The following is a 23,287-nucleotide window of genomic DNA, read 5'->3' on the forward strand; positions in this document are numbered from 1 at the left end:
CCGGGTTCAAGCGATTCCGCTGCGTCAGCCTTCTGAGTAGCTGGGACTACAGGCATATGCCACCACACCCAACTAATTTTTTGTATTTTTAGTAGAGACAGGGTTTCACCATGTTAGCCAGGATGGTCTCGATCTCCTGACCTCATGGTCTGCCTGCCCTGGCCTCCCACAGTGTTGGGATTATAGGCGTGAGCCACTGTGCCCGTTTTTTTTTTTTTTTTTAAAGCAGGCTTGCTTCACCAAGGATGAAGTATTCTGAAAAACTGGAATTGGAATCCAGATTTCATCTGAGGATATTTCCTTTTTCACCATAGCCCTCTATGGGCTTCCAGCCTGATTGAAAGCCATATCACTGGCTTCAAGGGAGGGAGCTAAAAAAAGCCACTCCTTGGCTTCTCCCATGAATTTTAAATGTTCTGAAAGCTTTGCCTTGAGAAGGAAACAATGCCTCATGCCTTAAATAATTAAGTGGAGTACACTAAGAATGGCAGTGTCAGCCCAGGCTGGTCACACTGTGGCCCCAGGGGGCCTCTCTCTCAAGGGCAGAGCTCTGTGGGTGCTCGCCGAGGTTGTCCTCATAGCAAAAATTGGTGCAGTTTCAAATACTGCCTTTTAGGCATTTGGTGAAATTGGCATAACCCTGGAATTGTCATAAAAGAGGATGAAGGTGGCATGTGGTAGAATGCAAGCTTTTTTTTTTTTTTTTTTTAATTCACAGTCTTGTTCTGTCGTTCAGGCTAGAGTGCAGTGGCTAGATCCCGGCTCTGTGTGGGCATCTGAGGGAGCCCAAGAGCACCTCTCACAGGCGGGGTGTGCACAGGGCAGAAGTTGCACAAGGCATACTGCAACCTCCGCCTCCTGGGTTCAAGCGATTCTCCTGCCTTAGCCTCCCAAGTAGCTGGGATTACAGGCGCCTGCCACCACAGCCGGCTAACTTTGGTAGTTTTAGTAGAGACAGGGTTTCACTATGTTGGCCAGGCTGGTCTCAAACTCCAGACCTCAAGTGATCTACCCACCTCAGCCTCCCAAAGTTCTTGGATTACAGGCATGAGCCACCACACCCAGCCAGAATGCAAGTTTTCTGCTGAGAGGCTGCATCTGTCAGCTGTTTGTATCAGACCTGTGAATTCTTAGCTGGCCTTAATTTGCCCCTCCACTGACACATGACTGTCCATGTGGGATGACTGTGGGCCAGGCCCAAGTCTGTATCCTCCCAACAACTATAGTATTGGCAGTGGTTTCTCTGTACACTTGGTGGAAACTTCTGGAGAATCTGTGCAGGGAAAAGGCTACTTTATCTTCAGGCAGAAGACCCTCCCTTCAGGGGCAGTGATGGCATCTTAGAGATGCTTCCTGGCTGTCTGTGCACTCTGTGATTGCACAGGACACTTACCTCTGAGGCCGCAGGATGGCATGCCGTACAGACGTCAGGTCATGCCAGGCGGTCCTTGTGGTATCTTCCGCGGTTTCTGTGGAAGAGCGAGTTCTGCCGGGGTAACTAATACTTATTGACTCCCTTTATACGGTATTTCATTTAAGCTTCACATTTTGTGGATAAACTAGAGGTTAGAGAGGTGGAGTGACTTGATTAAGGTTACACAGCGAGCACACAGAGTGGAGCTGGTAGTTACATGTGTGGTCTGACCCTAAGACATGTCACCCAGAGGGTCACATTTTGTGAGACTTTTATAGTTCCATGAGAAAAACAGCCTTTATTTCAAAAGTACAACTTGAAGTCTAAAACCAAAAGCAGAGATGTGCCTCAGAAAAGCTGTGTTAGGCTGGGTGTGGTGGCTCACGCCTGTAATCCCAGCACTTTGGGAGGATGAGGCAGGCAGATCACTGAGGTCCGGAGTTCAAGACCAGCCTGACCAACATGGAGAAACCCCATCTCTACTAAAAATACAAAATTAGCCGGGCGTGGTAGCACATGCGTTTAATCCCAGCTACTCAGGAGGCTGAGGTAGGAGAATCGCTTGAACCTGGCAGGCGGAGGTTGCAGTGAGCCAAGATCCTGCCACTGCACTTCAGCCTGGGCAACAAGAATGAAACTCCGTCTCAAAAAAAAAAAAACAAAAACCAAAAAACTGTGTTAACATACCTGTAACAGGGTGGAGGCTAGTAGTGGAGGCTTCCTTTGATGTCTTTTTTTTTTGATAGAGTTTCACTCTGTCACCCAGGCTGAGTGTGCAGTGATGCGATCTTGGCTCACTGCAATCTCCACCTCCTGGGTTCAAGTGATTCTCTTGCCTCATTCTCCCAAGCAGCTGGGATTACAGGTGTGTACCACTATACCTGACTAATTTTTGTAGTTTTAGTAGAGACGGGGTTTCTCTATATTGGCCAGGCTGGTCTTGAACTCCTGACCTCAGGTGATCCACTGGCCTTGACCTCCCAAAGTGCTGGGATTACAGGCGTGAGCCATCGTGCCCAGCCTCCTACAGATTTCTTTTGCCCAGAACGTGCTAAGCCGTTTTCATTGTCTTCCCTTTCTCATCCATCCATCTATCTTCCAGCTTCTCCCTGGCCCTTTTTCTCAGGTTTCAGTAGAGGTTCTCAGAATGACTTAGTTCTTTGATCCTGTTGGATTGTATGTTACGATCACTTCTATGAAGGCATTACTCAGATTACATGATAGGAATCTGAATCTCAAATAAGTTCTATGATCGGTTGTGTTGATACTAATCTTGACACACAGCAGGGTTGTAAGCTCTCCAAAGCCCACATTGCTGCTCACCCTCTTTTTGGCCTTCACACTTTAAATGGTCGTCTGCATTGTTGATTGTCTCAAAGATGTATGACAGCTTTTTTTTTTTTTTAGTTTTTAGTTTTTTGCCAGTTGTTGCAGCTGTTTTCTTGTAGCTGGGGCTCTTCTGGCTGTAATAGGATTCATCTGTTGGGAATGTGAGAGGAAAGGTGCTTTTGTGATACGGTTTTCAGGACTGGTTTCTCAAATCAAACAGCACTTTATCTCCATGGAAGTTGGGAGTTTCAAGCTCCTCTATCCTAGGTGAGACGTGAGACTGACTTTGAGAAGTGAAATTTGGTTCTTTATGCATCTTACAAAAATCAGTTGTTTGATTTATTTATATGCCCTTTTTCTTGGAGCAAGTCTACCCATTAAAGGCTAAACTAACCTAGTAAATAACGAATGCAGCTTGATGAGGAAGTTACAGACTAAAATTATGATCTGAACCTAGATAGGCTCTTGTTAAGTGTTTATTGCTGGTTATTCATGGTCATGGTCTTTTAGGTAATCTGTTTTTATTTTTTATTTGCTTTTGTTTTCTAACCAAAAGAGAGCTGGAGTAGGTAATCTGTTTTTAGAATGAAAAATTTTATGAAGTCTTTGGAACTGTTCTTGGTAACAGGTAAAATCCATTTCCCTCTACATCCATGCAATTAAATATTTGCATGGCGGAAACAGAAACCAGTCTATGTGCTCAGACCTCTCATGTTCTAAGGGTTTCCAATGTTTTGTGCTTGGGGTTATCAGAATCAACAGCTTTATTTAGGTTACCTGTGTTGCGGTGGCCACCAGTGGGAAGAGAGCTGCATCCAAGCAGTCCAGGTGGAGGTTACCCTTGCACACAATAGATTTAGCCCAGTAGTACACTTCTGGCTGGTCTTTAGGCTGGCAGTGCATTTCTAGCAAAGAAACCACTGCCAATACTGTAGTGGTTGGGAGGATACGGAGTTGGGCTGGGCCTGCAGTCGTCCCACACGGGCAGTCATGCTGCCGTGGAGTGGCAGAAGTAGCCCAGCGGTGCACTTTTTTTTTTTTTGAGACGAAGTTTTCACCCTTGTTGTACAGGCTGGAATACACAATGGCATAATCTCAGTTTACTGCAACCTCCACCTCCTGGGTTCAATCGATTCTCCTTCCCCAGCCTCCGAAGTAGCTGGGATTACAGGCATGCACTACCACACCCAGCTAATTTTTTGTATTTAGTAGAGACAGAGTTTCACCATGTTGGTTAGGCTGATCTCAAACTCCTGACTTCACGTGATCCACCTGCCTTGGCCTCCCAAAGTGCTGGGATTACAGGCGTGAGCCACTGCACCCGGCCAGCAGTGCACTTCTTACATCCTAACTTTGCTCTTCCATTCATGCAGTTAACTAATATTTACTGAGTACTCACCCCTGTCCTTGTAGAGCTTACAGTATAGCAAGGAACATGAGAATTGAATATTATAAAAATAATTACTTAATTATTGAATATAAAATATATAAATTACAGTGTGGTTTCCAGGACTGGTTTCCCAATCAAGCAACACTTTATCTCTATAGAAGCTGGGAGTTTCAAGCTCCTCCATCCTAGGTAAGAGGTGAGTAATTATTACAAAAGTAATTCCTCAATTATAATTCACTCATTCGGCGAGTATTTGTTAAGTATCTAGTGTAGGCTAGGCACTGTTCATGGGAGTGATGATATCCATGAACCAGACAGACAAGAATTCTTGCCTTTTGAAGCTTACATTTTAATGAGACATACAATAAATGAAAACAACAAATAAGTAGATTTCATGGCATGTTAGAAGGTGGTAAGTGTTGTGGGAAACAACAGAGGCAGGTGTAGGTGACTCGGAGTATGGGCCGGGCTGGGCGTGGCATCGTATGTGCTACAGCTGGAATGTTTGTGTCCCCCACAGATTCATATGTTGAAATCAAATCATAAATGTGATGGTATTAGGAGGCAGGATCTTTGTTGGGGTGATTAGGTCATAGGAGTAGAGCCCTCATTAACGGGATTAGTTCCTGTCTTAGTCCATTTTGTGCTGCTGTAACAGAATACTACAGTTTGGGTAATTTGTAATGAACAGAAATTTACTGGATTACCATTCTGGAGGCTGGGTAGTTTAGTATCAAGGTGCAGGCATTTGAGGGGGCAGGTCTTGCTTGTCATTGACGAAAGGGCAAAGAGAGAGAAAAAGGGGTGGATCTTACCCTTGTATAATGGCATCAATCCTTCCCATGAGGGTGGAGCCCTCATGGTCTGATCACCTCTTCAAGGCCCCACCTCTTAATACTGTTACAATGGCAATTACATTTCTTTCTTTTTTTTTTTTTGAAGACAGAGTCTTGCTCTGTTGCCCAGGCTGGAGTGCAGTGGCACAATCTCAGCTCACTGCAACCTCTACCTTCTGGGCTCAAGTGATTCTCCTGCCTCAGCTTCCTGAGTGGCTGGGATTATAGGTGTGTGCCAATACGCCCAGCTAATTTATGTATTTTAGTAGAGACGAGGTTTCACCATGTTGGCCTGGCTGGTCTCAAACTCCTAAGCTCAGGTGATCTCCCTGCCTTGGTCTCCAAAAGTGCTGGGATTATAAGTGTAAGCCACCCCACCTGGTCTGAAATTAAATTTCAACATGAGTTTCGGAGGGGACAGACAAACTATAGCAGGGTCCTTATAAAAGAGGCCTGAGAGAGCTGCCTTGCTGCTTCCTCGGACATGAGGATACGTGAGAGTGTGCCATCTGTGAGTCAGAAAGTGTGCCTTCACCAGACACCAAATCTACTGGCACCTTGACCTTGGACCTCCCAGCCATCAGAACTGTGAGAAATAAATTTCTGTATAAGCTATACCCGGCCTCTCATATTTTGTGATAGCAGCCCACGTGGGCTAGGACAGTGTGTGTCAGTGTCAGGGAGTGGGATATATGACATGAAGATTATAGATGGGTTGGACTTACTGGTAATGAAAGGTTATGACAGGGAGTTGGAGAGGCGAGAGAAGAGAAGGTCAAGAACTGAGCCCAGGTGGAAGAACCATCTATATGTGTATCGAAATCACAGAGAATCAAGACAAAACTAGTATATGAGAGAGGGACTGTGATCTGGAGCTAAAATCATTGAGAAATGAGAAATGAGGGAGAGTGTCATGGGGGTTGGTGGTTGACAGAGTCTGATGACAGGAGATTCAGGGCTGGGGAATTTTAGGGAGGGGGAAGAGAATTATCTGGCAGGGGCAATGAGGAGCCTAGTGGTCCAGCTGTGAAAATGTTCTGAAGGAGAATTATGGGGTGCCATGAAAGCAAATAATAGGTATCTAACCTGGTATGGAGGGGCTGGAAAGGCTTCCCTGAGGAAGTGACATTTGAGAGGGTGGTGGGTTGGGCTAGAGGAGGTCAAAGGGAAGAAGGAACTTTTAAGGGTTACACAGCCAAAAGGAAGTTTGTCTGAACAGTTCTGGGGGCTGAATGTGGACAAGAAGCTTGAGAGAAAGAGGATTTCCCAAGGTAGTGCAAACTAACTCCAGCCCATCTGTAATCTTCATTTCATGCATACCACCCTCCAAAACTGACACACATGGTCCTAGGCAGTTCAGGCTGCTATCATGGGAGGAAGAGACCTGTTGTGGTAGCTGGTGGCTACAGAGAGACCCAGGGGACCACATGGAGGTTCTGTGTGGCCACCCAGGGGGCTGGCTGTTGAGGCACCAGGTACTGCCTACTGCCCCATCTTACTGACCCCATGGCTGGCTGATGAACATGGTCTAAAGAGGCTTGAGAGGCACCTTCAAGGGCTAGGAAACCTTGGGCTGGTACCTGGAGGTTTTGGGAACTTAGGGAGTATTTTTGGGCTTTCTGCTGAATGGGACTTTGGGAAAGGTTGTAGAGATCCTATTGATGAGAGGATTGGGATTTCTGAATCATTCTTTAAGGCCTGAGATGACAGCTTTGGTAAGGGATGGATAAGGATGAACTTGTTTACCCGAAGACCAGCTGAGCACCTCAAGGGCTTCAGCCTAAACATAGTGGTAGGGGGAGAGGAAAAGGGCTGAGGTAGTCTGGGAGAAGAGTGGATAGAACAAAGGTGTGGGAAATAACTGATGATATGCACAATGGAACAAAGTAAAGGGACCCTGGAACATCACGTTGGGCTTAGGGGACTGTCACTGAGTAGCTATGTGTGGTTTTGGGCAAGTTACTTAATCTTTTTCTCCTGTTTTCCTCTGTGAAATGAAGTATATATGCCGATTTCTCAAGGTTGTTGGGAAAATTGGGTGAGATGTATGTCAGTGCCCAGCATGATGCCCAGCACACAACAGGTGATCAATAAGCACTAGAACCTCCAGGAAGTACCTTTTCCAAGGTTCTGCTGAGATTGAGAGGAGTGGATCTTAGCAAGCATTGCTGTATGACCATGGAAAGGCATTTTCTGTTCAGAAAACAGAACTCTTAGGAGCAGAATGTGAATTGCCCTGAAGCCCTAAGATGTAAATGTACATGGAAACATGTCCATCTGAGGATGGAAGCTTGAAGAAGAGAGCTTGGAGAAGATACAAGTGAAGTGGGGAGAAGTCTACACACACAAACCATCTGGCCCTTTGGAGAAAACAAGTGACATGTCCCTGCTGTATGGGAACAAGCAGGGGCTGTTCTGGGGCCAGACTCCAAAAAAAAAGGCCGGCACACATGGGCCCCAGCTGTCTAGACACCTGCTGGCAGCCTCATTCTACTAAAAGTCAAGCATTGAACCTTTTCCAAAAGAGAGAAGAAACTCTAGAAGATCCAGTACCATAGCCCCACATCTGATTGATCTGAACCCGTTACCCACACAGCAGCCAGAGCACTCCACAGAATGACGGGAGAATGTGCCGGTCTTCTGTTAGTTGCTTACTTCTGTGTGCTGAAGACCTACCAATACTCTGTACCTTTTCTTTCCAAACCCAAAGAAGTATACGAGGAACTTTACTGGGTGCTTGTTCCCATCACCTCTTGTTCTCTCTTTCTGTCTGTCTCTATCTCTATCTCTCTATGTCTGCACCCCTCTCTCTCACCTCTTTGTTGACACATTGCTGGGTGCCGAGCTCTGTCTCAATTCTGGCTGAGACATGGCACATGAGATGTAGTCATGACCCTTAAATTTACCCTGGTAGAGCTGTGCTTTACAGCCTCTTTCAGACCAGGCAGGGTGCATTGGGAAGGGTCACTTGTACAGCCAACTGGGGAAAATGAAGGAGGTTGATGGTAGGATCAACCATAAGCCAGGGCTTCAGCTGTCAGGCCCTGCCAGGAACCGAGAGGGTCAGTGTACCTCAGCATACCCCTGCATGGGTGTGGGTGGGTATGTGCACACTTGCATGTGTGCATGGGAGAAAACATTATCTAGAGGTTCTGCTGTAGAGCGTTTTCTCAGCTCCCAGTACTGTCCAACAAAGATCTGCTTGTTTGCTTTTCGGAATTACACAGGGTGCCAGTAGGCAGGAGCTGGTCACTCTGAGCCCTCTGAGACTGGGGTTCACTCAAAGCCTCTGGCCACAACATCAAGCACCTCTTTTTTTTTTTTTTTTTTTTTTGAGATGGGCTCTCTTTGTCACTCAAACTGGAGTGCAATGGCATGATCTCAGCTCACTGCAACCTCTACCTCCCAGGTTCAAGCAATTCTCATGCCTCAGCCTCCTGAGTAGCTGGGACTGCAGGCACGTGCCACCAGGCCCTGCTAATTTTTTGTATTTTTAGTAGAGATGGGGTTTCACCATGTTAGCCAGGCTGGTCTCGAACTCCTGACCTCAGGTGATGCCCCTGCTTCAGCCTCCCAAAGTGTTGGGATTACAGGCATGAGCCACCACACCTGGCCCAAGCACCTCTTTTATCAAGGCACTACAGGGGCCCCAGAAATGAAAACCTGGTCCCTACCCAAGGGGACTTGCAGCCCAATTTGGGGGGAACACATCTCTAGCCACCCAGAGATGAGGCTGAATAACATATGAGGGCCACGAGTGAGGTATAGAGAGAGCTGGTATCCAGGGAGAGAATCCAGTCTGGTGTTGGAGCCAGGTGCTTCTGATGGAAGAGGTGACCAATGTGCACTTTGTCTTGAAAGGTGGTAGGATTCTGACCTGGGAATGGTGGGCTCAGTGGGGTGGGGGGCATGACATGAGTGGGGGGCATTCTGGAGGAAGGCATGGCTCCTCGGAAAGCACAGGTATGGGGTGAGCAGGGACGTCTGTTAAGCCTGTAGGTTGGGTGCAGGGATTGATAGGGAGGAGATGACAAAGTTAGGTGGAGACAAAGGCTGAGTGAGGACTTGGATTTTGGCTCAGAAGGCTGCCTTCACAACCTGTTTATGAATAGCTGGACAAGTGAACACCTGTGGTTGGTTTGAATGGAGTGCAGTTGGCCTTGTGTAGTACAAGGGAATCAAGCATAAAAAAAGGCTCCCTTCACTCGTGTCTCACTCGTTTGAGGTCCGCAAGGGCTTTCTATTGAATGTGGCCTCCCTTGGCTTCTTCCAAGCCAGCATATACCTAGTGCCATGGGGCTCTGTAAAGCTGCGGACACAAACTATTTTTGTCCTCCTTCAAATGCCCATGTTTATTTTTAAACTTGAGCCTTTGCAAAGCAGGGAGGTATCATACAGGCTTTGCTTTTGAGTAAAAAGCTTCTCTTGGGCTGATAGAACCTGCAAAAAGTGTTCTTGATTTAGAGTTGTGCATTCTCTTATTGCCTCAATGCCTGTAGTCTGGCATTATAGGGAAGGCCATGGAACTAATTTGCTTTAAAATAAATCCTGGAAAGAGGAGGAAACCCCACATATGTTTGCCAGTTCCTTAACGTGTCCTGGCAGATCTGTGTCAGAGGCAGTGGTGTTCATACAAGGAAGGTCTTTCAGTGTTGGAGGTGGGGCGAGTGTGACAAGCTGGGATGTAAGTCTGAATGTGTCAAGCCCACCTCCAACCTCCCACCAATAGAAGCCCTTGGACAAGGAGCTTAGAATAGAATATCTGTTATCTTTTAAGCATATGCAAGTTATAACTGAAAAATGAGATTAACTTAATGTTCAAGATGGAGGATTCAGCACTTGTGCTTATTTATACCTTCTCTCCCCAGAACTCATTAAAATGATAATAAGGAGATTATGAAAAGTATAAACCCAGGACAGCAAAATGAATAGGAGGGAATTATCAGTAGTTGAGAGATTACAATAGATTTCTGGACCATAGAAAGCTAGTGGAGGAAAGGCAATGTCAGAAATATAGCACAGAGGAGACCAGAGCCCAGAGTCTGGGTGGAGGGGCCATGGGGAGTGGGGGTAGCTGACCAGTCTGCCCTGCACAACCCCAGAGAGCCTCTGAACCGAGCCTGCAGGTCCAGCAAGGGCAGCAATGAGATGTGGTGCTGAAGCTGGGGCTTAAATTCGAGGTCTCAGGTGATACTCCTGCCACAGGGACACTGCATATCAGCAGGATGGGGGATGAGCAGACTCCACTGGCAGAGCTAAGACTGGGAGTGTGGATGTTGGCATTCAGAATAAAGTCTTCCTTGGTCTGGTGTGCATCCAGGTAGGTGGATGGTATTTGGAAGCATGGTATCAGCTGAGATCAGCGTGGGGAAAGGGGGAAAGTGTGGCATGCTCCAGCACCAAGGAGTCCGGAAGAGGAGGAGGAGCCCACAGAAGCAGCTTCTCATCAGATAAAATGACAGGAGAAGACTGGAGCAAGGCCTGCACGATGGCACATGAGGGAAAACCTTTTTTTTTGAGATGGAGTCTCACTCTGTCCTCCAGGCTGGAGTGCAGTGGTGCGATCTTGGCTCACTGTGACCTCCGCCTCCCGGGTTCAAGTGATTTTCTTGCCTCAGCTTTTGTGCCTCAGCTAGCTAGGATTACAGGTGTGCGCCACCACACCCGGGCAATTTTTGTATTTTTTGTAGAGATGGGGTTTCCCCATGTTGGCCAGCCTGGTCTCGAACTCCTGGGATTACAGGTGTGAGCCACCATGCCCATCTGAAATTTTTTTTTTTTTTTTTTTTTTTTTGCCATTTAAAACAATTATTTTAAGCTGAGTGGTGTGGTAGTCATAGCTCCTAGGGAGGCTGAAGTAAGAGGATTGCTTGAGCCCAAGAGTTTGAATCTAGCCTGGGCAACATAGTAAGACTTTGTGTCTTAAAAAAAAAAAAAAAGATTGTTTTACGCCCAGTGTGGTAGGCTAAAAAATGTCTCCCATAGATATATCAGATGCTAATTTCTGAACCTATGTTATTGTATATGTTAAAGGGTCTTTGCAGATATGATTAAGTTAAGGACTTTGAGATGGGGAAGTTATCCTGCATTATCCAGGGCCCAGTGTAATCACAAGTGTTCTGAAGAGAGTAGCAGAGGGAGATTTTACTACACACAGAAGAGAGAAGAGGATGTGAGGATCTCTGCAGAGAGCTTTGAAGATGCTTTGCTGCAGGTTTTGAAGATGGAGGAGGAGGCCATGAGCCAAGGAACGCAGCTCTAGAAGCTGGGAAAGGCAGGGTAATGGATGCTTCCTTAGAGCTTCCAACCCTAGAGCCTCTGGAGGGAGCATGGCCCTGGCGGCACCTTGGTTTCAGCCCAGTCAACTGACTGTGGATTTCTGGCCTCCAGAACTGTGAGAGAATAAATTCCTGTCATTTAAGCCCCCAAGTTTGTGGGAATTTGGTACAGCAGCCTAGGATTCATCCAGCCAAAACCAATCAAGTATAAAGGGGAAAGTAAAGGCGATTCCTGATGTGCAAGGACTTAAAGTTGACCTCCCACTCATCTTGAGGATCTACAACAGCAAAACAGTGGCGAAGACTATGAAGGAGGTCATGGAGGGGGGAAGTGAGCAAAAAGAATTAATGACTTCTGGGAGTTCAGTGAAAAGAACTTCTGGACAGATGGCTATGAATGAGGCTCAGAAGCATTCACTCCAAATTATACCTGGAAGTTACTGGCTCCAAGAATAATATCTTTAGGACAGAGACTGGAGCAGATTCCAGACAATGGACAGAGTGAACAAGCTGGAAGATACTAGGGTCATGGGAAGATGGGCTGTGTTTCTTTCCTCGACAGAGAAGGCAATAGGAAAACATCACAAAAATTAAAAATTATCACAAGCATGTCATGTTTCAAATATGAAGCACACGAAAGATACCGCCTGCTTTTGAACAACTGGGAGAGTGCTAGAAAGGAGAAGCTTCTCTCTGACCTTGATACTAGGAATGTTTTCCTGTGAGTAGCACTCTGCTGTTGACATTGGAACTGTACAGAAAGAACTATAATCCTGGCACATTTTTTGCCTCTGCAGGGAACAATATTTATATAGTTATAAGAATGTTCTTTTTTAAAAGGGTTACATAGTACTCTATTGTGTTAATTTATTGACTTGATTCTTCCTGGTACTAGACGTTCCAATTAATTTCTGGTTGACCTTTTTGTAAATAATGCTCGAACCTGAGGTCAGTTTGATCCATGAAGCCTCTTTGTTGGGAGAGTTGGATAATTGAATTATTATACTAGTAATGTATGATTATGTATGAGGAGAAGGGGCTCCATGTGTAAGAATGATGACTGAATTCTGCAGGGAGGTGGTTGATTGGCTTACCTAATGACTCTCCCTCACTGGGCTGAGCTGTTTGTGCTGGGCATCTGGCCAACAGGCTAACCTGTCCTTGATCCTGTATGGGCGAGCAACCCGTTGTGACTTCCCTGAGTAAGGCCTGAAGGCAGAGAGGGGTGTTGGGTGGAGCAGGCATGCTAACTTATGTCTGGTATAAATGGGAGAGATCTGAGCTTGTTTATATGCCAACAGAAGAGATCCAGAAGCACGGAGAGGCTATTGGTGTAATCTAGGTCAGTGTTTCCCAATCTTTTTAGTGTCATGACACATGGAAAATATGTTTACAGCACCTAGGCAAATGGACAAGACAGTGCCCAGCCCTGGGACTCCTGTGGCCCAGGCCCTGCTCTGCATCTTGAGGGTTGAGATCCCCTTCTCAGCAGGCTACTTCTTCCTAGCCCAGGTGACATCTTTGTACAAATTAGAAAAAACACTTCTCTAAGACACCTTCTGGATGTCTGTGATCTGCCAAGCAATTGACATAATGAGTCTGCACATCTTTCGTGATTGACACTCAGAGTTGTGCACTGCACAGCCATTTGCGGGGCCGAGCTCAACACACCTGTGGCCCATTGGAGGACACTGTTAGGAAGGAGGCTGACAGCCTGGGCTGCTGTGGAGAGGACAGCGAGGGAGATGTTCCTGCTGTGTGCTGGTTGGGAGATTCCCAGGTTTCTGCCATAGTGACAGATCCAGTGGTGTGAGTCACTGAAATAGGGATGCAGGGAGAACAACAGCAGGGAGGTAAGGTGCAAGCATGGGGTTGAGGAGAGACACCTGGGCTGGAGGTACACATTCAGGTGTCATCACATAGACATGTCCTCGAAGCTGTGGAGGTGAGTGTGGAGGGAAAACCCCATGGAGAAGAACTAAGGGAATGAGCCCCCACCAGACCACCCAGCCTCACCTGCTAAGGCAGGGTCTGATGCTCAAGTAGGACACGGAAATGAAGCCCTGGTAGGAGAGAAATCTGAGCACCGTGGTATCCTGTCCCATGAACACTGTCCCAACACGATCACGCTGTCCTGAGAATAGCGTCTGCCTGTTCTAGAGGATCCCTGGCAAAGACCTCTGGCTGTGACACCTGAACTCCAGAGCGCCGTGGCCTGAGTATCTGCACCCTCAGGTGCTGGAGTTTCTGCACCCAGTACTCATCCTGAGTCACTGCCAGTGAGTGCTGTCGGGGAGGGATGGCGTGTATGTATTTTTGTGTCCCTAGGGTCAAGTGTTAGATTTTTGAAGGGTTCTTATGAGAGTAGACACCGGCACTTTGATGAGTGTATAACGTGGCTTGGGCAACGCTGCCTTTTTTTAGTCCCTAGTTAGCTCTGGGCCATTTGCTGCCCAGGTGTTCTCCATGATCCTGCTCCGAGCTGCTCCTCAGAGTAGATGGTCCAGCTGGGAGCAGTCTGGCCCAGTCCTGCAGGGCTGTAGTCTCAGCAGCAGTCTCGCCCCTAGAAACTATAAGGATTTGGGGACCCCACACCTGTCTTCTTGGACCAGATGAGGTTGATTACACTTTTGCCCTTGACATTGTGGGAAATAATAGAGATGAGTTTTGCTTTGCTGGGCACACGTGATACAATTTCAAAGCCAAATCTATTTAGCAAGTATTTTGGGCCTACTATGTGCAGCATATGAAGGGCTGGAGGCACACTGTTTCCAAGTGTTTACAGCAAGCTCACCATGGCTCTAGAACAATGGGTTTATTCTTCTTAACTAGTTTTCCTTCCTTGAAGACTTACCTTGAATGCCTCAATCTCATAATATTCTAAACACATAACTTCTCCCTCTCACATACACTGGGGCTTGGTGCTGTCCCCACGGGGGCGGATCTTCCCCGCTTGCACCTTCCTGCGTGTGTCTTTGGTATCATATGCCATGTCCTTGAGTGCAAAGGAAAGGGCTGTTCCAACAATTCCCCCTGGGGCCCTGGGAGAGGAGGGACAGGTGCCCCCGCTATATCTCCAAGATAAAGGGCAGCTGTTCTGCTCTCAGCCTGCTCAAGCTGGTAACATACCTTCATTTGTGGCTGGAATCGAATCAATTCTTGAGGCCACCTTGGTGAAATCCTGCAGATTACAAAGCCGTTTGGTGGTTATATGTGACTTAGACCAATGAAGAAATGAGGAAATAAATTACTCTTTCATAAATTCTGCCTAGAAGGGCAAACTCTTTCAATAATGGGATTTATAGGGAAAATACAAAACAGAAATGGGTACTTCTTGTTCACTGGGTTAACTGTGAGTTAGAAAAAAACAAACAAAAATTTTAAAATGAGGGCTCTGGGCCGGGCGTGGTGGCTCACTCCTGTAATCCCAGCACTTTGGGAGGCCGAGGCAGGCGAATCACGAGGTCAAGAGATCGAGGCTATCCTGGCCAACATGGTGAAACCCCGCCTCTACTAAAAATACAAAAATTAGCCAGGCATGGTGGCAGGCGCCTATAGTCCCAGCTACTCTGGAGGCTAAGGCAGGAGAATCGCTTGAACCCAGGAGGCAGAGGTTGCAGTGAGCCGAGATCACGCCATTGCACTCCAGCCTGGCAACAGAGTGAGACTCCGTCTCAAAAAAAAAAAAAAAAAAAAAATGTGGGCTCTGGCTCTTTCCAGAGTAGCCCATACTTTGGGCCAAGCAGCTGGCAACTCAGGGCTCATCTCTCTTGGTGCCAAGTCCCCATCCATCTGTGTCATCTTTGTCCTTTTGCGATCGAAAGCTCTTGAGAGTACTTAACCTCTCCCGCTCTGCCGACCCTGGTGTTTGGAGCTCCCTCACACCTGTTCTGTTTGGTCCAGCTGGTTCTGCACTTGACCTCTAGATTGGAAAGCAAGAGACACTGGCCTCTCTCTTGCCTGGACATGACTTCTCATTGCAGCAAGGCTGTCTGCACGTCGCATGCATGCAGTAGACCTATTCTCAATCCTGCCAGAAGACCCTCGTTTTAGGGTCACCATTTCGTACCCCATCCCATGCACACACAGGTGTTCAGACAGACAGGTACCAACCTCCCTGGATTCTGAGGCCGTGGCTGGCTTGTTTCCTGGGAAATTCTTGGCACCCAGCACAGCTCTCCTTTATAGTTGTGGATTAAATATTTGTTAAGTTAATATATATTTGTACATGTATTTACAAGAATGGGAGCAGAGGCAGATGCTATTTTGCAACTCGCTCTTTTCACTCCACACTCTTAGTGTTGGCTAAATATTGTTGGAATTCTGGAACCTATGAATTCTTTGTTTCCCCCCATTATTTTGTTTCCTCTGAGGCAAGAAGTTTCAAGTGACACTCAAGTCCTTCAAGGTTTGGCTAGTTCTATTTGGTAGGGAAGGGGACAGAAAGCTGTAGTTAGGTTGGGACCCAGCAACACTGGGTGGTCTCTTTATTTTGTAACAGTGAAGTATAGAATAAATCAGAATATGTAAAGAAAAGAAGACCATCTTTCCATGTGAGCAAATATTTACTTATAATTTTGAAAGACCAAGTGGTATTTCTTGCACAGTTATATCATACTTAATTTAACCAATCCTCAACTTTGGGGCATTTAGTTTATTTACAGGTTAATTTTTGTTTGTTTATTTGTTTTTGTTTTTAATAAGCAGCTCTTCAGTGACTATCCTTTGGCATAAGTATCTTTGTATATCCTTATTTATCACTTTTGAATAGATTCCAAAGTGGAGTTGTTGGGTTGAGGAGTATGCAGTTCTAAGGCTCTATCTATCTATCTATCTATCTATCTGTTTATTTATTTGAGACAGGGCAGTTCACTGCAGTCTTGAACTCCCAGGCCCAGGCAATCCTCCCACGTTAGCCTCCCAGCAGCTGGGACTACAGGCACATGCCACCATGCCTGGCAAATTTTGTTGTTTTTTTTGTTTGTTTTTTGTAGCAAAGGGGTCTCTCTGTGTTGCCCAGGCTGGTCTTCAACTCCTAGGCTCAAGTGATCCACTCGTCTCAGCCTCCCAAAGTGCCGGGATTACAGGCATGCGCCATTGTACCCGGCAGTTCTGAGGCTTTTGATGTGTGATGATAAATTGCCTCCCAGATAATTCTATCAAGGTATAGAACTCCAACAGTAGTATAGAAGAGACAGACAGTGGGTTTTTTTTCCAGTCTTTTTAAAAAAATCATGGTAAAATTTATGTAACATAACATTATGATAACATAAACATTATTTTAGCCATGTTACATGTATAGAGTTCAGGGCATTAAGTGCATTCACATTGTTCTACAACCATCATCACTATCTCCAGAATTCTTTCAGCAGTTGATTTTTTTTTCTAATTAAAAAAATATTGAAAAAATTTTCAGTTGAGCCTCGAGTTCCTGGGCTCAAGCGATCCTCCTGTCTTGGTCTCCCCAGTAGCTGGGACTACAGGCACACACCATCACACCCAGCTAGTTTTTGTATTTTTTGTCACATTATGTTGCCCAGGCTGATCTCAAACTCTTGGCCTCAAGCATTCCTCCCACTTCGGCTTCCCAAGGTGCTGAGATTACAGGTGTGAGCCACTGTGCCCACCTCCATCTGTCCTTTAAATGCACACCCTTTGCAGTTTTCTCTTTGGTGCCATCGAGCTATTCTTCACAGTTGCTCTTCCTCCCCTTGTCCTCCTAAGGACTCAGCCCCGTCATTATCTCTGTGAAACCATCCCCGACCTCACCAGGAGTTGCTCCCAGCACACTTTGTTGTAAAACACACATAAAATGTACCACTTAAATCATTTGCAAGTGTACAATTCAGTGGCATTAAGTGTATTCACAATGTCGTGTAGCCATCACCACTCTCCATTTCCAGAACTTTTCATCATCCCGAACAGAAACTCTGAACCCATTTAGCAATAACTCCCCATTCCCTTCTCCCCCAGCCACTGGTAATCACTGTTCTACTTTCCGTCTCTATGAATTTTACAATTTGATTCATATAAGTGGACTTATAGAATATTTATTTTGTGACTGGTTTATTCCACTTAGCATATTTCCAAAGTTCATCCGTGTTGTAGCAGACTTTCATTTCTTTTTTTTTTTTTTCCGATGGAGCTCCACTTCCTGGGTTCACACCATTCTCCTGCCTCAGCCTCCCAAGTAGCTGGGACTATAGGTGTCCACCACCATGCCCAGCTAATTTTGTTTTTTTGTATTTTTAGTAGAGACAGGGATTCACCATGTTAGCCAGGATGGTCTCAATCTCCTGACCTCATGATCTGCCTGCCTCAGCCTCCCAAAGTGCTGGGATTACAGGCGTGAGCCACTGCGCCTGGCAGACTTTTATTCCTTTCTAAGGCTATTCAATTCTATGTGTATGCCACATTTTGTTTATCCATTTATCTGCTGATAGACTTTGGGTTGTTTCTACTTTGTGGCTGTTGTGAATAATGCTGCTTTGAACCTGGGCATACAAGTAGCTGTTTGGGTCTGTGCTTTCAATGCTTTTGGGTATATACCTAGGAGAATTGCAGGGCCACATGGAAATGCTGTGTTTAACTTTTTGAGGAAGCACCAGTTTTCCAGAGCCCTGTACAAGTTTTGAACAAATGACCAGAAAAGAGATGGCACCTGAGAATTCCCAGGGAGCCAGGATGATGGACTGGCAGTGGGGGAGTCTGGAGGAAGGGTCCAGGATGGAGGGACTGCAGCAAGAACATGTGCTAAGGCATGTAAAGCTTGACTGTGTGATCTGCTGTCTACCATCAGTAGTTTACTCTTCTAAGCAGGGGTTTGTGTTGCTTTCAGGAAGATGGCCTGATAGAGTGCTGCTGTTGGGATGAAATTACAGAAGCAAGAACAATGGCAGAAATGGGAGGCAGGCTGTGTACTCTGGGCCATAGGCAGTAGGTCAGACTCTCAGACCCAGCTGGCAGGCACCATTGGTTAGGAACTGCACGGGGTTTCCAGATGCAGAAGAGAAGTTCTAGAAGGATCTGGAGCTCCCCTCTTCATGTAACTCAGGCTTCTTCAAGATGATTAGACTATATCAGGCAATGTTTGCTGTTAAAAAAAACAAGAAAAATCAGACTAACTTGGAGGCAAAGTAAGAAAAGTGGATGTTCTCCTTGGGCGCTGATGGCTTCTATAACCACCCTCTCCAGGGCACAGGGATGCTGAGCTTTAACTCCATCGTGGCCACTTCATACAAGAAGAGAATGGCAGAGTCCAGTATGACGTCTTTGTCGTCTTTGAAATATGACCTGCCCACTATCTGCAGGTTTGCTTGTAACTTCCAAGGTTGCATCACATAAAAACCATTTGCTTCACTGTTACCTGATTCCCTCTTGTCTCTCCACACCCCAGTTTTCTGTGTTTTCAGTATTTCTAAGACCATTATTTAAAATTTTCCTGTTAATAAGAGACCCTGAAATAGGTTACCTAGTGTGTGAGGTTCCCTCCTTGGGCAGCTGCAACCCAAGAAAGTCACTGGGGGCCCAGAACAGTCACACACTCAGTCTGCCTACTTAGGGTATAGGCTGCCTTCAGATAGGTACATGGTTGTTTCTTTAGAGATTTGCCCGGTGTCCGTCATTCTTCACTTCATACCCACTAGGATGGCTATATCAAAAAGACAGACAATAACAAGTGTTGGCCGGGCACGGTGGCTCACGCCTGTAATCCCAGCACTTTGGGAGGCCAAGGCGGGTGGATCATGAGGTCAGGAGATCAAGACCATCCTGGCTAACATGGTGAAACCCCATCTCTACTAAAAATACAAAAAAATTAGCTAGGCGTGGTGGTGGTTGCCTGTAGTCCCAGCTACTTGGGAGGCTGAGGCAGGAGAATGGCATGAACCCAGGAGGTGGAGTTTGCAGTGAGCCGAGCGAGACTCAGTCTCAAAAAAAAAAAAAAAAAAAAAACAAGTGTTGGTAAGAATGTGCACAAATTGGAACCCTTATACATTGCTGGTGGGAACATAAATGGAGCAGCTGCTTTGGAAGCCAGCCTGACAGTTCCTCAAAAGCTAAACATAGAGTTATCCTATGACCTAACAATGCCACTCCAAGAGCCAAGAAAACATATGTCCACATAATTATAGTATATGGATATTCATAGCAGCATTATTTGTAATAGCCAAAAGATGGAAACAACCCTAATGTCCATCAACTGAAGAATTTATTTTAAAAAAGTGATATATCCATACAGTGGGCTATAATACAGCCATAAACAGAATGAAATACTGATATATATTGACATGGATCAACCTCAGAAATATTATGCTCACTAAAAAGAAAAGCTAGACATAAAAAGCCACATATTGTATGATTCAATTTATATGAAATGCCTGAAACAGGCAAATTCATAGAGTCAAAGTAAATTAGTGGTTGCTGGGGGCTGGGGAAAGAGGAGAATGATTGCTAATGAGTATGGGATTTGAGGGGTGCTCTGAAAATGCTCTGAAATTAAGTAGTGGTGATGGTTACACAATTCTGTGAATAAAAAGCCTCTGAATTGGGGACTTTAAAAAGGTAGATTTTATGATGTCTAAATTTTATCTCAAAAATAACTTTAAAAATTATTCACTGTTTATGTGAAATTTAAATTTATTTATTTTTGGGGACAGAGTCGCACTCTGTCACCCAGGCTGGGGTGCAGTGGTGTGATCTTGGCTCACTGCAACCTCCCCCTCCTGGGTTCAAGCGATTCTCCTGCCTCAGCCTCCCAAGTGGCTGGGATTACAGACACTCGCCATCATACCTGGCTAATTTTGGTACTTTTGTAGAGATGGGGTTTTACCATGCTGGCCAGGCTGGTCTCGAACTCTTGACCTCAGGTGAGGTCCTGTCTCGGCCTCCCAAAGTGCTGGGATTACAGGCGTGAACCACCGCACCCTAGCCAATAGGGGAAAGACATAGCAGTAGGGACTAACTGCGTTAGGAAGAAGACCCCTTTCCCCTCCCTTGTCTGGTGTGCTCTCACCACTGTTCCATCTGTGAGATGCACCCTTCTATAGAAGTAAATTGCCTTGCTGAGAAAACTTGCCTGAGTGCTGTTTGCACTTCGCAGCACCGAGCATTTACTTCTAACACAGCCAAATGGTTTTTTGGAATGATCAGTCAACTTGAATGATCCTGAACTTAACTTTGAGTTCCAGTACTCTTTCCTGGCTTTCCTACTGTGTTCTTGGCCCTGTGTTCATCCAAGGATGGTTCCTTTTCTTGCCCCTGACCTGGGTGCCTCCCTGGTTTGGTTGTTCCTCTCCTCTTTTCTCTATGCAGACCCTCCCTGAGTGGTTTCATCCACTGTGATTTCTTCTCAGTTGCTGCTGTGGGCTCCCCAGTGTTGTCGTCTAACCCTGCAGTCACCCCAAAAAGAAATTCCACTCACTTTCCAACATCTCTTCCAGTTGGTTCACAGGCAAGGCACACCCAGCATCACTAAAATCTCCTCTCAGTTGCCCAAGCCAGGCAATTTAGAGTCACTGAGTCTTTTTTCTCCTTCATCCTCCACGTTTGATTTTTTTTTTAAAAAAAGCAAAACAGCTGATAAAAGAAAAACTTAAGACAAAATACATTTAACAGAACAATTACTGAATTAGGCAGCCCTCAGAATCAGAAGAGATTCAGAGAATTCCACCCTGCAATGTAGACACTGAGTATGTATGGACAGAAAAGAGCTGAAGAAAGCAGAAACAAGAAACAACAAAAAGCAGATGGTTGTTTCAAAGTTACTGTCCCTAGAAAGGTTAAAGTGGAGGGAGCTTCCTTATCATGTCTGATAAAACTGGCCTGTGTGGGGATTTGGCTATTCTCTGTCCTGATTTCTTGAAAGGTCAGATAAACCACTTAGTTTTGGCATGGTCACCTGGAACTTTAGCATAAGTGACTCCATTTTGGTTTAGTCTGTTGGGACTGAGTGCAGAAGCTCAGTCTGAATCAGTGGACTCCTAGAAGTTTAATACAGCTTTATTGAGATATAATTCACATAATATACAATTCACATAAGTATACATTCGTTGATTTATTTTTCTACTATAATCAGAGACTTTGGAACCATCACCACAATCTAATTTTATAGAACATTTTTATTCCCCCTGAAAGTCAGAATCCATTAGCAGTCACTCCTAATTTCCTCTACCCTGGCTTCCTATCCTTGGACAGCCACTCATCTACTTTCTCTCCATAGGTTTTTTGCCTATTCTAGACATTTCATATAAATGGAATCATAGAATGTCTGGCCTTTTGTGACTGCCTTCTTTCACTGAGCACAATGTTTTCAAGGTTCATCCCTGTTATAGCCTGTATCAGTACTTTATTTCTTTTTTTATTATCAAATAATATCTATATCCTGTATCACTACTTTATTTCTTTTTTATTGCCAAATAATACTCTATTATATGGATATACCACATTTTGTTATTCATTCATCTGTTGATGAACATTTGAGTTGTTTCTACTTTTTAGCCACTCCTATTTTTGAATTCTAGTTTAATTCCATTGTGGTATGAAAACAGACATTATATAATTTCTATTCTTCTAAATTTGTTGAGGTGTGTTTTATGGCCCAGAATATGGTCTATCTTGAATGTTTCATGTCACTTTCGTTTTTTTTTTGTTTTTGTTTTGTTTTGTTTTGTTTTGTTTTTGAGACAGAGTCTCACTCTGTCGCCCAGGCTGGAGTGCAGTGGTGTGATCTCAGCTGACTGCAAGCTCCGCCTCCTGGGTTCACGCCATCCTTCTGCCTCAGCCTCCCGAGTAGCCGGGACTACAGGAGCCTGCCACCATGCCTGGCTAATTTTTTTTCATACTTTTAGTAGAGACGGGGTTTCACTGTGTTAGCCAGGATGGTCTCGATCTCCTGACCTCATGATCCGCCCATCTCCGCCTCCCAAAGTGCTAGGATTACAGGCGTGAGCCACCGTGCCCGGCCTCATGTCACTTTGAAAAAGAACATGCAATCTACTCTTGTTGGATGAATAGTCTGTAGGTGCCAATTATACCCTATTAGTTGATGTCGTGATGTTGAGTTCAACTCTGTACTGAAGGATTTTCTGCCTCTTCGAATTCCTCCCTCCCCCTCCCCCCTCCTCCCTCCCTCCTCCCTCCCTCCCTTCCTCCTTCCTTCCCTCCCTCCCTCCCTCCCTTCCTTTCTTCCTTTCTTCCTTCCTTCTTTTTGAGATAGGGTCTTGCTCTGTCACCCAGGCTGGAGTGCTGTGGCACAGTCTTGGCTCACTGCAACCTCTGCCTCCTGGGTTCAAGCAATTCTCATGCCTCACCCTCCTGAGTAGTTGGGACTGCAGGCACCTGCTTGGTGGTGTCCAGCTAGTTTTTTGTATTTTTAGTAGAGACAGAGTTTCACCATGTTGGCCAGCCTGGTCTCAAACTCCCGACTCTCCAGTTATACACCCGCCTCGGCCTCCCAAAGTGCTGGGATTACAGGCGTGAGCCACTGCACCCAGCCTCGGCTCTGTCCATTTCTAACTGAAGGCTGTTGATATTTCCAACTATAATAGTGGATTCACTAATTTTTTTTCTTGTAGTTCTGTTAGTTTTGGCATGTATTTTGACACTTTGCTGTTAGGCACATACACATTAAGGTTATGTCTTCTTTTAGTATTGGCCCCTTTATTATTAGGTAATGACTCTCTTTATCTCTTATAACTTTCCTTGCTCTTAAGTCTGCTCTGTCTGAAAGTGATAGAGCTACTCCTGCTGTCTTTTGACTAGTGTTATATGGTGTATGTTTTTCTATCCTTTACTTTTAATCTATATGTGTCTTTATATTTAAAGTGGGTTCCTTGTGGCCGGGCACAGTGGCTCACACCTGTAATCCCAGCACTTTGGGAGGCCAAGGTGGGCGGATCATTTGAGGTCAGGAGTTTGAGACCAACATGGAGAAACCCCATCTCTACTAAAAATACAAAAATTAGCTGGGCATGGTAGCCTGTGCCTGTAATCCCAGCTACTCAGGAGGCCGAGGCAGGAGAATCACTTGAACCCCGGAGGC

At 45.6% G+C, this 23,287-nt stretch overlaps 1 protein-coding gene and 1 long non-coding RNA gene across 16 annotated transcripts in view; one reads left to right on the top strand and one right to left on the bottom strand.

Moving 5' to 3' along the window:
• Positions 1-23,287, top strand: part of HOMER2 (homer scaffold protein 2) — a 142,347-nt gene that overhangs the window by 60,338 nt on the left and 58,722 nt on the right. The window lies entirely within an intron of this gene.
• Positions 19,612-21,972, bottom strand: LOC144330051 (uncharacterized). Its single transcript, XR_013395902.1, has 2 exons — positions 20,720-21,972; positions 19,612-19,698 (listed from the first exon to the last, which is right to left on the bottom strand). It is a non-coding gene; the product is annotated as an uncharacterized LOC144330051 (long non-coding RNA).

Source organism: Macaca mulatta, chromosome 7, assembly GCF_049350105.2.
Source record: "Macaca mulatta isolate MMU2019108-1 chromosome 7, T2T-MMU8v2.0, whole genome shotgun sequence".
Lineage (NCBI taxonomy): Eukaryota > Metazoa > Chordata > Mammalia > Primates > Cercopithecidae > Macaca > Macaca mulatta.